Source organism: Poeciliopsis prolifica, unplaced genomic scaffold (genome assembly GCF_027474105.1).
Source record: "Poeciliopsis prolifica strain line A6 unplaced genomic scaffold, Auburn_PproV2 SCAFFOLD203, whole genome shotgun sequence".
NCBI classification, from domain to species: domain Eukaryota; kingdom Metazoa; phylum Chordata; class Actinopteri; order Cyprinodontiformes; family Poeciliidae; genus Poeciliopsis; species Poeciliopsis prolifica.
In genome coordinates this window covers 69,638-83,637 of record NW_026562578.1, presented here as the reverse complement: position 1 = coordinate 83,637, position 14,000 = coordinate 69,638, and positions in this window count along the sequence as shown.

Here is a 14,000-nt window from a genome sequence, read left to right as displayed (position 1 = left end):
GATATTACTAAAAACCAACAGCATTAATATGCAGTAAAAAAATTCAATTTGATTCCAATTCAATTAAAAATCCTTACATGTAAAGGGAGTTCACTCTTTTGAGTGTAAATGTAAGTGGCTGTATAAATATCAGTAAGTATAATTGGCAAGGCAACGCTGTAAAAGTGAGTACTTTACTGCTGCTGCTGCCTTAAGTTCCACATACAATCTATTTCCAAGCTGCAGTAGAGCAATGAGGACATTCTGATTATGTAAAAAAATTAATTAATTAAGAAGAGGGAGAAATGTTGGCTCAATGGGATCAACATTTTCATCACGACAGCCAAAAACAATTTGCAATTGAATGTTTATACCTAAATCCATGCAGGCCTATTCTAAGGGGATCAATAATATTTACTGTGATCCACAGAAAGATAAAAGATTTGTTCAAAATAGTTGAATATTCAACAGCAAAATTGAAAAATGTTTTCGTTCTTGTCAAGAACATTCGCAGAGAGATGGTAAAATCAGATATGATACAAAATAATTTCACTTGACTAAATGCTTTAGGTTTTCAGATTTCACTCTGTTTCCTCCAAATGTAACATTTATTGTTGAAGTCAAACAGTTCCATGTTTGTTTCATGGACATATTACCAAAAATGAAAGGAGTTATGTCTCGGGGACTATAATCTGTCTGGGAGGAGGTGGAGGAATTCAATCTTCACACAGATTATCTGTCTCATGCTTTTCTGTGATAGTTTCAGCAAATATGAAACAAAAAAAAAGATTTTAATCAAAGTTACAAACTTTTTGAAGAATTGTTTTCTTCCTCTGCGATGAAACCTTTCAGACCACGTCACTCTCTGGAACACACCCTGTCTCCTTCCTGAGAAGGAGAAATTACAACATTAGGCTCTAAGATTGAGAAAAAGCTGACAAAGTGCCAAAGCAGAGAGACTGTGAAAATGTTTATTAGCACATTCTATGCTTTGTAGTTCTACGTTCTTGGATACAAAATTTCATTTTCTTCTTTTTTTTTCCATTTATAAAAACAGCCCATGTAGCTGTGATGACATGATTCCTGATTTCTAGGATTACCACGGTATCAGTGCAGCAGCAGTCATGCTAACTGAAAAAAAATAATTACAATGGAAACTATATGCAGTGAAATAAAAGTTTTTGGATCGTCTAATTATGCATCATCTCAGACGTGTTGCAGCAGTGAAGTAAGGTGTGGGTGTCAAAAGGAAACATGGCAGCACGATGTAGGTTAGCAAAAAAATACAAATGAATCTGATGATGATAATAGCAGAGTTAGACACTGGTATGTTAGCAGGACAGTGGCGAACAGCAGCTATTCTTCAACAAATTGACTTAAAACAAAGAGATTTAAGGTGTTGCAATGGCATAGTTAAAGTCCAGACCTCAATGATGTGAGGTCTGGACTTTACATCAGGTGAAGTGCAGACATCACTGAACTCTGTGTGAAGTGAAGTATTGAAGCAGAAAGAGCAAAACTGCCTCCGATGTGAAGGATTCATAGTGTAGCAGGGAAAACATCCAGTTCAAGGTCTTACCAGATTGTTACTTTTTTCCATGACGAATTCTTTAAGATTTTTTTTTCTCTTTGCAACATTAAATAGATGTCAATAAATTGCTATGTCTTAAGAAACTAAGCAGAAAAATGCAACATTTTTATCATTAGAAGATTTTACTCCTTTGCTACTGTAGCACATTTGGTCCATGACATCATTTGATAATGCTCAAATATTATGAAATAAAGGCCATCAAATTGATAAAAAATGTTTTAAAATAGTGAAGTTTTACAGGCTGGTGTAAAGCTGCACTATGTAACTTTTGTAAAAAAGATGTTTTATTTACATATTTGTAAAAACTATCACCATGTCGTGACAGCATGGTACGAGGCTGATAATGCACAGACTATTTGTCATTACTTCAGACGACGACAGCGGCTCTGGGAGGAGGTGGAGGAATTCAATCCTCACACAGATTATCTGTCTCATGCTTTTCTGTGACAGTTTCAGCAAATATGAATAAAAAGAAAAGATTTGAATCAAAGTTACAAGCCGCAGCTTTAAGTAAGTCTGCTAAGAAAAAATTGGCATTTTATTTACAGTTCACCTCATACATTTAGCTGAATAAGATTTTTCAGACAGGCTTAGGTTTTTTTTTTATTTTGTGCAAACTTAATCTTGTCATCACAGAGGATTCATAATCATTTATTTTTTAATAGCAACCACATCAACGTTCAAGGAAAAACTAAAATCTACGCAAACCAATGATGTCAAAAGAATCTGCAGCATGTAAAAAAAAGTGAAGTTTCATTGTGCGATTGAAGTAGTGCAAACCTAAAATATCTTGATACATTTTAATCGTACACAACATAGAAATCGAAGACATGTTGATATTTTAAGTAAACAGTGTTTGGTAGTTCTGGTAACATTTACTTCAGTAACTTTTTTGGGGAAAAGGTACTAATATGAGTAATTTTACTGCACTGTACTTTTTCTTTTACTTGAGTAGCATTATTATTAATGAATGGATTGATTTAGCATTTAAGAGATTGGAAACATTAGATTCTTAGATTTTTGCAACCTATGCAAATTTAGTGTAATTGTCAACATTTTGTATGCCACTGTCCTTATTGTTTATTTTGTGTTAATAAATGTGGTTATTTTATTTGAAAGCTTACATAAATATTTTTTGTGCAGAGTAGACAAGCTTTTTTAAACTAAAATCTTGTCTACTCTGCTTTTAGTAGAGCAGACTAAAAGCTACTAAATTTGTCCAGCATTAGATTCATCTAATGCTGGATAACAAATCCAGCATTAAATTTGTTATCCTACATACATTAAAGAAGCATGGTGTCATCAAAACATATTTTATTTTCAAAACTGAAATAGTCACTTGAGCAAATGTTCAAACCGTTCTGCAGGTTTTGCTTGAGCAGAAATGGTCCTAAAGGTTCAGAGTTAAACCTGCAGAGGTTTTTCTGATTACAGTTGTATGAGTTTATTGAGAGTGAGGTTTCGCTAATTGTTGAAAGTGTTTTATTTTTGACAGTCAAAGTTTCAGCTTTGGTCGAAACTTGCAGAGCCACAACTTTCACACTCAACAGGAAAGAATCTCAGTAGATCGCACACACAACGCTGACCTTGCATCCGCCTGAGATTGTCGGTCCCAGTTCTGATAATGACACATTCCACCTATCATCATTATATTCTACTCCCTTTAAACCTCCTTTTACTCCTCTTTCTATTTTCCCTTCAATAAGCCACCTTGTCCGTTCACTATCACGCTGGAATGTGCAAAACATCCAGGCTCCACTTGGATTTCTTTATAGTTTATTAACACAAGGCAGCTGGGTTGTAGTAGGGCAGAGTGTGTGAGACATGTTCTTCCTGCTTTAAGATATAAATCCTTTATTAGGGGGAACCAATACACTGATGGCGATAAAGTTATGTTCAATGTGGAAGGAAAAAAGTGAACAAAAACAGAAAGGACACAAACCTTGTGTTGTATTGTACCAATAAAACATGGATCCGTGTCCATTGAACACTGAACGCTCGTCTCTCCCCCACCACCGCATATCGTCTTGATTTGTGTTTCATGTTCACAATCCTTCAAACAGTGTTTTTAGTTCACAGGCACCATTTCCTGAAACGTGTCTCTCTGGGCAGTTGGAGATTATTTTTGCTACAAGCTTTCACCAAAACTCCCAGTCAATGAGTAACCGCACAAAGGTCGCCTCGGGAGAAACAGGAAGGGACTGTTTTCACTTTTTGTTTTGCGCAACAGAACACAGTACATCTAAAAAATGAGGAATAATGTACATATTTCTGGTAGACTGATGATGCACGGTGTGATTCCACAGCTCTCCCTGAACCCTTCAGCCTCAGTTCATTCACTTTCTGTTAGAGAGTTTATCATTTTTAATTTGGTTTCAATTTGTGCCATGTCAAACATTATGACTGATCATTTTCAGCTTCTGCTCTGCAGCAACGTCCTGAATACTCATGTATAACTGGAGCGTTGGATCAGGATTTGAAACCCTCCAGTTTACTCCCATGTCTTCCACGGTATGTGGGATTCTTTCTCTCTGTCAAGGCCAGTGGGGAGGGCTACCACTCAGATATCATGTCAATTATTAGCCAGTTGGTCAATGATTAGAAGCCTGCAGTTTCTGCTTTAAACAGAGAACAATCCCATGAACTCAGAAGAAGGAAACACCACTGAGAGCTTCTCTTTTTACATACAGAATATATTTCAAAAGATATGTTGGTCTGTGAATGTGCTAGACTGTAAAACAGAGTCTTTTCTAAACCCAGTGAATGTTATTTCCTTTTTAACACCCAAGTTCAACTCGGATTGAATTATTTTTATCTGTTTTTTTTTTTTTCCGTCTAGTGTAATCTTTTACACCTGATTTCACACCTGTGCATGTAAAGATATATCTGGCGCACATTCACATTCATGAAGATTACTTTCTCTTCCTGTTTTTTTGTCTCCACAAATAAGATATTGCACAACATGAGGTGAGACGTGTGAGGTGGCGCAGGACGCCAAGCCAACCTGCGCTGCTGCTTCATGTGCAGAAGTTTGTTTTTCACTTTGTCGGCTCCTCCTGCAGTCGTAGTGATGTTTGTTCTTGTAATATTCCTCCCATGTTTTTCTTGTTTGTGAAGATTTTATAAAATCAAGTGTTTCTAAGAGTATATTATACATGGATTTAAACACACTCTTCACAGATTAAATCTTAATTTAATCAGATTTTATCCCCTGAGAACAAGAGTCTTAATCTTGTTCACATTTGTTGGTTGAAATGTCTTACTTATCATCATTCTGTGCTACTGTTTTGGTTTTACTAATTTATGCTGCATATTTTTTATAGTTGTAGCTGACAAAATAGTCATGCAAAAAATAGAAAAAATAAATGAAAACATGCAGGTCTCACTGAAATCCCCTAAAAACCATGCAGAAAAACATGTTATGGTCTGATGAAACTAAACTGGTATTTCTGGCTACAGTTCCAAACGATGCATTGCTTTTGTTTCAGAGGATGACAAAAAAAAAAAGAAAAGAAGGAAAACAGCATTCAGAGTGAAACATGGGTCTGGTAGCATCATGGGGTTACTTTAGTAAAGAATGACTACCGGTATACCTTTGGGAAGTGGAGGAAACAATAAATAACTCTTAACTGGTCAGTTTTGGGCCCAGAACCTTCAGGCGGCTGCTAGAAAGCTGAGACTGAAGATATGAGTCCAAACGTGACAAAGCCAAAAAGAAAATGGCTTCTTCATTGGAATGGCCTTGCCAGCAACTAAATCTGACAGGAAATCTGTGTGGTCACATGAAGAAGAAACTGGAGAAGAGGAGTCATCACAGTCTGAGAGGCAAAGTGGGCAAATGTAACCAAATCAAGACGGAGCGCTCTGACAGATTTGTACAACAGACTGAAAGCTGAAATTAAATCAGATTTTGGTTTAACAAACTATTGGCTAAGAGTGAGTTAATGATGTTGTACAGTTGCAGTTATATTAATGTTTTTGTTTAGATTTTGCCTTTTTACAAATTTTTCTGTATTTCAATTGAATTTTACTGTATATATGTCACATTATTAGTGGCAAACATGTTGAAATGGTTCATGGTTCGTTTGCCTTCCACCCCTTCTTGTTCTTGCAGGATGATGAGGAAGCTGTCAGGCACCCTGGACTGGTGGCCAGTCTGTTCACAGGACAACACAGAGACCCATAGGGTACATGTGAATCCTTTTGACATGTGTCTTGACGTGATGATTTCAGATTGATGCTTTTTTTCTGTCTCAACCTTGTTGAATACTGAGCCTTTTCATGGAAAAATGGATCATTATGTTGCCACATTTATCTCTCAGGTCTTGGGATCAGCTGACCCATTTTAGTGAATCTTCACTTCGAGTTGTTTCACTACAGTGTGTATTTTATTTAACTAATTCAGAGAAACGCTGGAAAACTGGTAAATAAAAGTGAAACCAAAAAGCCAAACATTACGCATGAATACTTTTGTAAAAAGAAGTGACATATTTGCACTATTGTGAGAAGTGAAGCAAAATATCCTCTTGGTGCCCAGGGATGTTTGAGCGAGGGGACGAGCGAGGGGAAAGCTCAGTGGGGAAGTCCGTTCGTCCACATAGAGGGACTTATCTATACATCTCCAGCTGACATGAGGATAAAAGCACTTTGATCATCCAGTAACACAGCACTTCCTGTTAAAAGCTCATCATTAGGCTCCTCGCAAGCTTTTAGTTTCCATCAAAGATTGAAGGCAGTGAAGCAGTTTGCATTATCAGTGGTTTCACCTAAACACGGTCACATGACCTGAGGTCATGCGCACAGAGACGAACAGCGCTCTGAAGAAGAGCTGCGAGTTGAGACAGTTTAAATAGCGATATGTCTGACGTGAGCCGATGTCAGGCTGGGTCGTGTCTCTGCATCAGACAGGCCCAGTCAAAGTCCGAGTTGAACGTGTGTGTTTCGCTCTGTGCTGCCGGCTGCATTAAACTTGTGGTGAACATAGTACAGAGGAAGAAGAAATAAGAGCTGCTTCTAGTAACCGTTTCAGCCACTCCTTCTTTATATGGCTTATCGACATGTGATAAAGTGTTTCTGTTATCCTAAAAGCCTCTGGCATAGTTTTTTTTATCTTTTACTCATTGTTTAATCCGAGGTTACTGGAATCCAGTCATATAAATAACATCTGATCAGAGTTAAGGCGATTAGTGGGAGTTTCACTCTTAGGGAATAAAGGAATAGATTAGTCACAATTGTCACACAGAACATAAGAATTTTAATTCAAGTACGTTTAGTCAATTAATTAAGGAAAGTAATCTCAAAGAACCCTGTTGTCCAATTCATATCCAGTAAAATGAGAATGTTCAGTTCATACACATACAATCTAATCAGACAGATTTATTTCTAATTAAATACAATCCAAATTGACATAATGCAGTCAAACTGCAAAATAAACAGCTATGTAGGAAAACTGCTCTTAATTCCAAGAATATTACAAAAAAAAAATAATAATAATGATAATAATAAAGAGCCAATGTTTGAAGGGAATGAAAAATGGACAATGATGTTATTCTGGACAGCTTTATCAACACAATATAACACAGATAACGTTACAAGCCAGTAGATATCTTTGAGTCTGACTCTTTGTGGTAACATTTGTCTTTCAGATGATGATTCATTAAAATGTTTTTTTTTTCTTCTTGTGTCCAGTTTCAGCATTTCGGTTTATGGAGAACCTTGTCGTGTGCATGTTCCAGAGCAGCTCCACTTTGCAGAAAGGAGAAGGGTGACAACGCACTTTTCAGCAACAAGGCATTTTAAAGAGCTTTACATGATGAAAACATCCAGCAGTCAAACATTACACCGTGAAGAAAGTACAGAAAAGAACCCAGTTTAAAAAACAAACTATGTTGACCAAATAAATGGGATTTTAGCCTTGATTTAAAGCAGGTCCAGTTCTCAGGATCTACTATCCTGCAGCTTTCAGAAGTTCTCTGTTCTCCAACAAGCCTGAATCTAATGGCTCATCAGCATCATTTAGCTCTAAGAGGCCTGGAGACGAGCCGTTCCTTTGATTCAAGGGTATCGGAGGAGGGGCGCATCTTAACTTTGCATTAGATCTCAAGAACTGGACTTGAGCACCTCTGATTCAAAGGAACTAAGATGTTTTGCAGTTTTCTGGAAGTTTGCTCCAAATTAGAGTGACACAAGAAAAACTGAATGCCGCATACATGTTTGGTTCTCGTTCTGAGGATGCAGAGTAAACTTGAACCATTACGGCCTAATTTACTTCATGAAATGAAGACTGGCCACATTTCTGTGTTTGTAAAAACTTGAGTTGTTTTAACTATTTAAACAGTTGAATGTTTATTTGTGCAGAGGAGATGTGCACATGGACCTGCAGATGTACCTGGAGGATGCATGTGCAATTACTTGTCTCTTGGAGATGCAAAGTTCCTACAACTGTGAGACGAGACGGGTAGAAACCAGGAAGGATCAGGGAGCAGTTAACTTTGGCTCCTGGAGGCTCCTGGAGGCAACAGGAGCAGACAGACACCATGGACCCCCACAGAGCAGCCATGCCCCAGACAAAGAGGCGCCGTGAGGCCGAAGAGTCACAGGCACCAAACTCCCTGTGAAGCTCCAAGTACCATCCAGAGGAGGGAACTACAAATAGAAATCTTGTTTTTGTGAATATAAAAGCAAAATGTCTCTGGATCTTTTTTGTAGACATTTGAGAGCTGACCTGACTGGACTTTATTGCAATAGATTGAATCAGAATGAAATCTGGGATCACCGACTATATTATGTATCTTATGACTTCATGTAGTATTATAAATGAAAGTAACTGTAGTATTAATAGGGTATCTTGTGAACATTTTGTTTTGATTTCAGTTGTTTGCTGTTGTAAAGAAAGTATGAATTTCACATGATATTGCTTTTTCTCCAGTGCTGATGATTTATTTAGTGTTTATTTAACCAACATACTTCACAATGATCTTTAGTTATCGTCATTGTTGCTCCGTATTATGAACAGAAAAGCCTGAGCAGGAACAAGGATTTCAAATTGGTTTAAATTGTGTGTGCAGTTCCAATTCTATTCCCTCTGACAAATACATCCCAAAAAATATACATCCATTTTATGCTAATCTTGAAAGCAGCTGCTTTTTATTTTGTCTGACTATATGTGAAGCATGCTGGTCAAATGAGATTCTTTGAAATGTGCTTTCACAACAAACTCGATCTCGAATTTTTGTGAACAGGAAGTCCGTCAGAACAAAAGAAGAAGCTGGTTGCTGCCGAGCTCCAACAAGTTGTTCCTGTTATTTTTAATTAATAAATAGATTTAAAAACCTCATTAGAAATTCTGTGGTTACAAAAAAAATAATCCCAGAACACTCGCAAGTCACAAATGAGTGATCTTCATATGATTTGATGACAGTCTTCATTTATGCAACTTCCTGTGTGTGTCTTTCGCCTGGACGGGGCTTGTGATTGTGATTCTGGGTCCTGTGTGAACCAAAAGTTCCTGCTTTGTTTATGGTCAGTGACTTCTCTTATTTCAACCAATACGTCAGTATTTCCTGTCAGAGACGTTACATTGTATTTCCAAGAGATTAAAATCATCGTCTGTAAACTAACTCAGGTTTACCAACCAGAGTCATTTCATTTAAACCAGCTGAATGTTGGAAAAAGTTTTGCAAATGTATTTGTGTAACATGAAACCCAGTGTGGAGTGATTCCAGACGTCAGAAACAAGTTGGATGTAATCTGAAGACTGACTCATGTCTTCCTTTAAATGATTGTTCAGCTGATAGTCAACAGTCAATGGATCGGCTTGCAGAGAAGAAAGAGGAAGTAGGATTCCCGGCCCCCGTTTTGTAAAAGCATAAACAGACCGTGGCAGTCTGCCGCTGGATCAATAACATTAAGAGAGAAGCTTCACCTAAACAAGCAGGTCCTGCCCAGTCGGTCAGATTAATGTTCCTGAAGCTGAGCAGGGGGCGGAAAAACTTAAAAATATGGAAATAAACGAAGCTTTCATGTTAAAAGCAGCAAGTTTGAAGTAGAAAGTAACTGTGTTGCAGAACAAATAATCAATTCAATGAGGTGATGTGGTGGGAAACAGGCAAAAAAGGAATATTTGGTTTGTTTTTATTTTCATAATTTATCTCTTCACGTGGATGCTTCCTTTCTACAAAAACAACAAATAACGTGCATAAATATCACACATTAAACCTGTAATGTTCAATACAGAAAGTTTATTCTTTTCTTACTTCCTGATATTAAACTTTCCTTTTTAGATTAATTAAATTTAAATCAAATTATTTATCTTTATTAGATGCCAGGACCTGTGTGGATGTTTTGTCTCATAATTACATTTTAACCAAACATTTTTGGGATGAGCAAAGTGTGAACGCTCTTCTCTGGACCAGAACTGACCAAAGCAAAGCATGAGCACGTTTTGACAGGACGCTCATTTTTATACATTTCTTCACTTTAAGAGGAATTGAATTCATCCCTTACACATCATTTATAGGAATAAATTGGTGTTAATAAATGTTAGGCTGTGAACTGCATAGATTCTGTAAAAGCTCCAGATCAGTGTTAATGTCAGTTCTTTATATTTCCATTTGAGGTCATGGGACATTGCCATTATTTCTACCAAGTCATCTTACCATGATGATGTCATCTATTTTGTGAAGTATTCCGGTTCCTCCCACAGCCAAACACCCACGCAGCATGACGCCCTCACCCTGCTGCCTGGTTGGGATGCTGCTCAGAGGTTTCGCAACTTTCCCCTCTTTCCCCTCTTTCCTCCAAATGTAGCGATGGCCGTTTTCATTTGATATCATTGTGTGTCAGTGAGGGTGATGAGGCTACAGGGCTGCTGTAAGCAACTTTGTCTCATGGTTTGGGCTGAACTACCTGCAGCTCAATGTGACAAAGACCAAAGAACTGGTAGTGGATGTGAGGAGGAGAACCAGTAGGTCAGAGATTCCTGTTTCCATCCACACTGTCCGTTCTGTGTGGACCGTATCTGGGCCTCCACATCGACAATAAACTGGACTGGATTAAGAACACCAGTGCTCTCTTCAGGAAGGGCCAGAGTCACTTCTACTTGCTCAGGTCCTTCCACCTCTGCCGGACCTTGATCAGGATGTTTTATGAGTCTGTGGTTTCCAGTGGTAATTTTATAGCAGGTTATTGGAGTGAAGCTGGACTCTAAACAGTGGTGTCAGAGAGAAGGATCCTGACCAAGGTGCAGGTCATCTTGGACAACGAGTCCATCCACTCATGACCTGCTGCAGGAGCAACTTCAACCAGAGCCTGACCAGAAACACCACAGAGCGACACGCGGAAACACTTCTGCCTCCATAAAGTATAATGTATTCTATTATTCTATTCTATGACCAAGAGCTTGAACGTTACTTTCCTTAGATCAGGAATATCTTTACAGATCGAGTGTCCATGGTTCATTCAAGCTGGATCTACTAATAAAATGTTCTGATTCGATGCAACCAACTGTTCATTATCACCACATGCTTGCACACGTATGAATATAGAGAATGTGGCTTTATTGTCGTATAAAAGTCCCTTGAGATGATGAGTGAGTTAGTGCTGCATACTGATACTGAGTGAATTGGAAACATGAGTTTTATGTGTGCTTGCATGCTGAAATTAAAATAAAGAGGAAAGGAGTTTGACAAAAATAAATATGAATATATAATGATTAGAAAATCTAGTTTTCTATCAATTATTGCAGACTTTTTAAATCACTCATTTTGCAATAGATCTAAAATGTGTCTATGTCTGTAGAAATGTCCATCAAATGCTTTGCTTCTTTATTTCCAGTTTAATAAACTTACATTAAAGAATGAACCATTAAAATGAAGTCTGGCCTCTGCAAATGAGAATGAAATAAACATTTGACTGAACATTTCAATGCAAATATATGAAAATTATTTCCCATCACTTTGAAAACAGATTTGACAGACAAAATAAAACTGGCTCAAAAATCAATTTTAACATTTGAAGCAGACATGGAAACCAGAGCTATAAGCAGAAGTTGAGCTACTTTAACTTAACAATTTTTAACACATGATGTTTTACCACTTCCTCTTTATTAGGTGCTTTAAAGGTGTGTGTGTGTGTGTGTGTGTGTGTGTGTGTGTGGTGTGTGTGTGTGTGTGTGTTGTGTGGTGTGTGTGTGTGTGTGTGTGTGTGTAGGTGTGTGTGTATGTGTGTGTGTTTGGCAGTGGGGGTTGTTACACAGGTGGGACACCACAGACTTGAAATAAGTTGCAAGAAGTCACAGCTCAAGATTATCTTGTGAGACAAGAGTCACAGAAACTCACAGGACTTGAAGAATTGTCTGATAAAGAACATATTTTAGTGTGAAGCATGGCTCTGTTCATTTCCAGCCTGCGAACGATGGAGATGACAACAAAGTGGAATGAGAACATTTTACACCCACTTACAGATGTCAAACCTCCTGGTGCAGAGAAGCTGACTGTGCATTGACAAACCTTTGTTTATCGATGTTAACCTGCGTTATGTAGCATGAGATCAGGTTTCTGACGTGTCTTTGAAATTCATGGAAGTCTGGAGAAACACATTCATTCTACTCAGGAGGAGATGCACAGCATGAAATGTTGGTGCATTAATCACATAAAGATGTGATGATTCCATACCGACTGACAGAAAAGCAAATATAGTGGCAGCATGCAGCAGTCATTTCAGAACAGGTGAGGGTTGGTGTGGAAACTTTGAGCATTTCCTGTCCAATTTCTAAATTGGGAAGATTTTCTCACTGATTGCTTTGACTTGGAACTTGAACATGACAACTTGAAATCAAACTGAAATCAATTTTTGTTTCAGTATCAAGTCAGGAAGCTCACAGAACATGCAGCTGTTCAATGGACATCTGCAAACAAACATAAACAAAACAAACCAATGAAAAAATGTCTCATTTGTACTCATATAGAAAAGCCGATATGAGCACAAATGAGCAGAAATAACATTTATTCTACATCCTCCTCAAATTACGTCCTTTGAACCCAGTACCTTAAAGTCAGCTGTTCAGTCGACCCTCACAACAGGAATAATAGTTTTTATCAGCAGGATATATTTATAGCTCTGTGCTTGAAGTTAAGTTGTCTTTTGGTTTGTGTTACTTTGTGTTACTGTAGTCAGTATGGTAGCTCATACAACACTTAACAACCAAACTAAAGTTGCCAGGAACGACTTCAGGATTCTCTTATCCAGTACAAATCCTTATTTGCTCTAAAGCTGCTAAACGCACAAAGAAGCATTCATTATTCCCCAAAGACTTTCTGCATTTAAGTAATCCTTTAAATATTAATCCGGTACTGGTTTAGGTGACAGAGTGAGCTGTAAAACATTGGGCTGACCGGACAGACGACAACATTACACATCCCCTCTAATCTGTGGTGCGGTGAGTCTGCCTGAGGACAGGAGCTGTGTGATGTGTATCTGAACCAAATCTCCAGGCCACACCCCGCAGCTTTAACTCTGTGTGCCGTCTATTGTCATGCATCCACAGCTGTGGGTGGGGCAGCTCTTTACAATTACAGTCATCGACCTCGGTAAACATGAGGATCAAATCCACCGTTCAAGCAGACAGGGGAGCAGGGCAGGAACAGCAACCATTCCACTTCAGCGTCAGTTCAGTTCCCCGCATGAAAAGACATCAATGAGTTTCTTCTCAGCTGTATCAGTTCAGCTGCGCTGCACTTCAGATACAAGTTAAAAGAGTCGCAGAAGCAGATGGAAGTCTGGCTGTAGAACAACGAGCCTCACTCAGGCTGCAGGAGGCACCGAACCACCAGCATCTACCCTCAACTTAACTAAACTCCTGATCTTTGCAGTTCAGTTACTCATTATTTAAAATATACAGTAACGTAAATGTCCTGCAGAAATACTGAGACTGATGAACAGCCGTAATTTGCTGTTGTAAAAATAAGCTAGTGTAAATGTTCAGATGTTTGTAGTTGTTTTTTTTTTTTTTTTTTTTTCTAACAGTGTAGATTTATTTCTCGGTGCTCAGCAATGGGAAGGTCATTTTCGGCTCTGGAAAGGCCAGAGTCCAAAACAGCAGCTCTAACCCTGCAGCTCCTTGTTATGAACACAGAACATTGCCAAAGCAGACACACACAGACACGTCTGAGGTTGACTTCAGTTCCAAGAACACCACGTCAGGTAAGGTGTGTCGGTAATACCCACAGGTTTGATCGTTATCACTGCAGGCTGTGCTTTCAGTTTCAAGACTGATATTGTTTTTTGACACACTGCTGAGTCTGACTTAAAGAAAACAAATGAGAAGATTTGTAGTTTTCTATTTGTAAAGAACTACAAATAGTCTGAAGGACATCGATCCTCCTGGAACCTTGTAGCATCAGAGACCTTTTTGTTTCAATATTCAGATTTG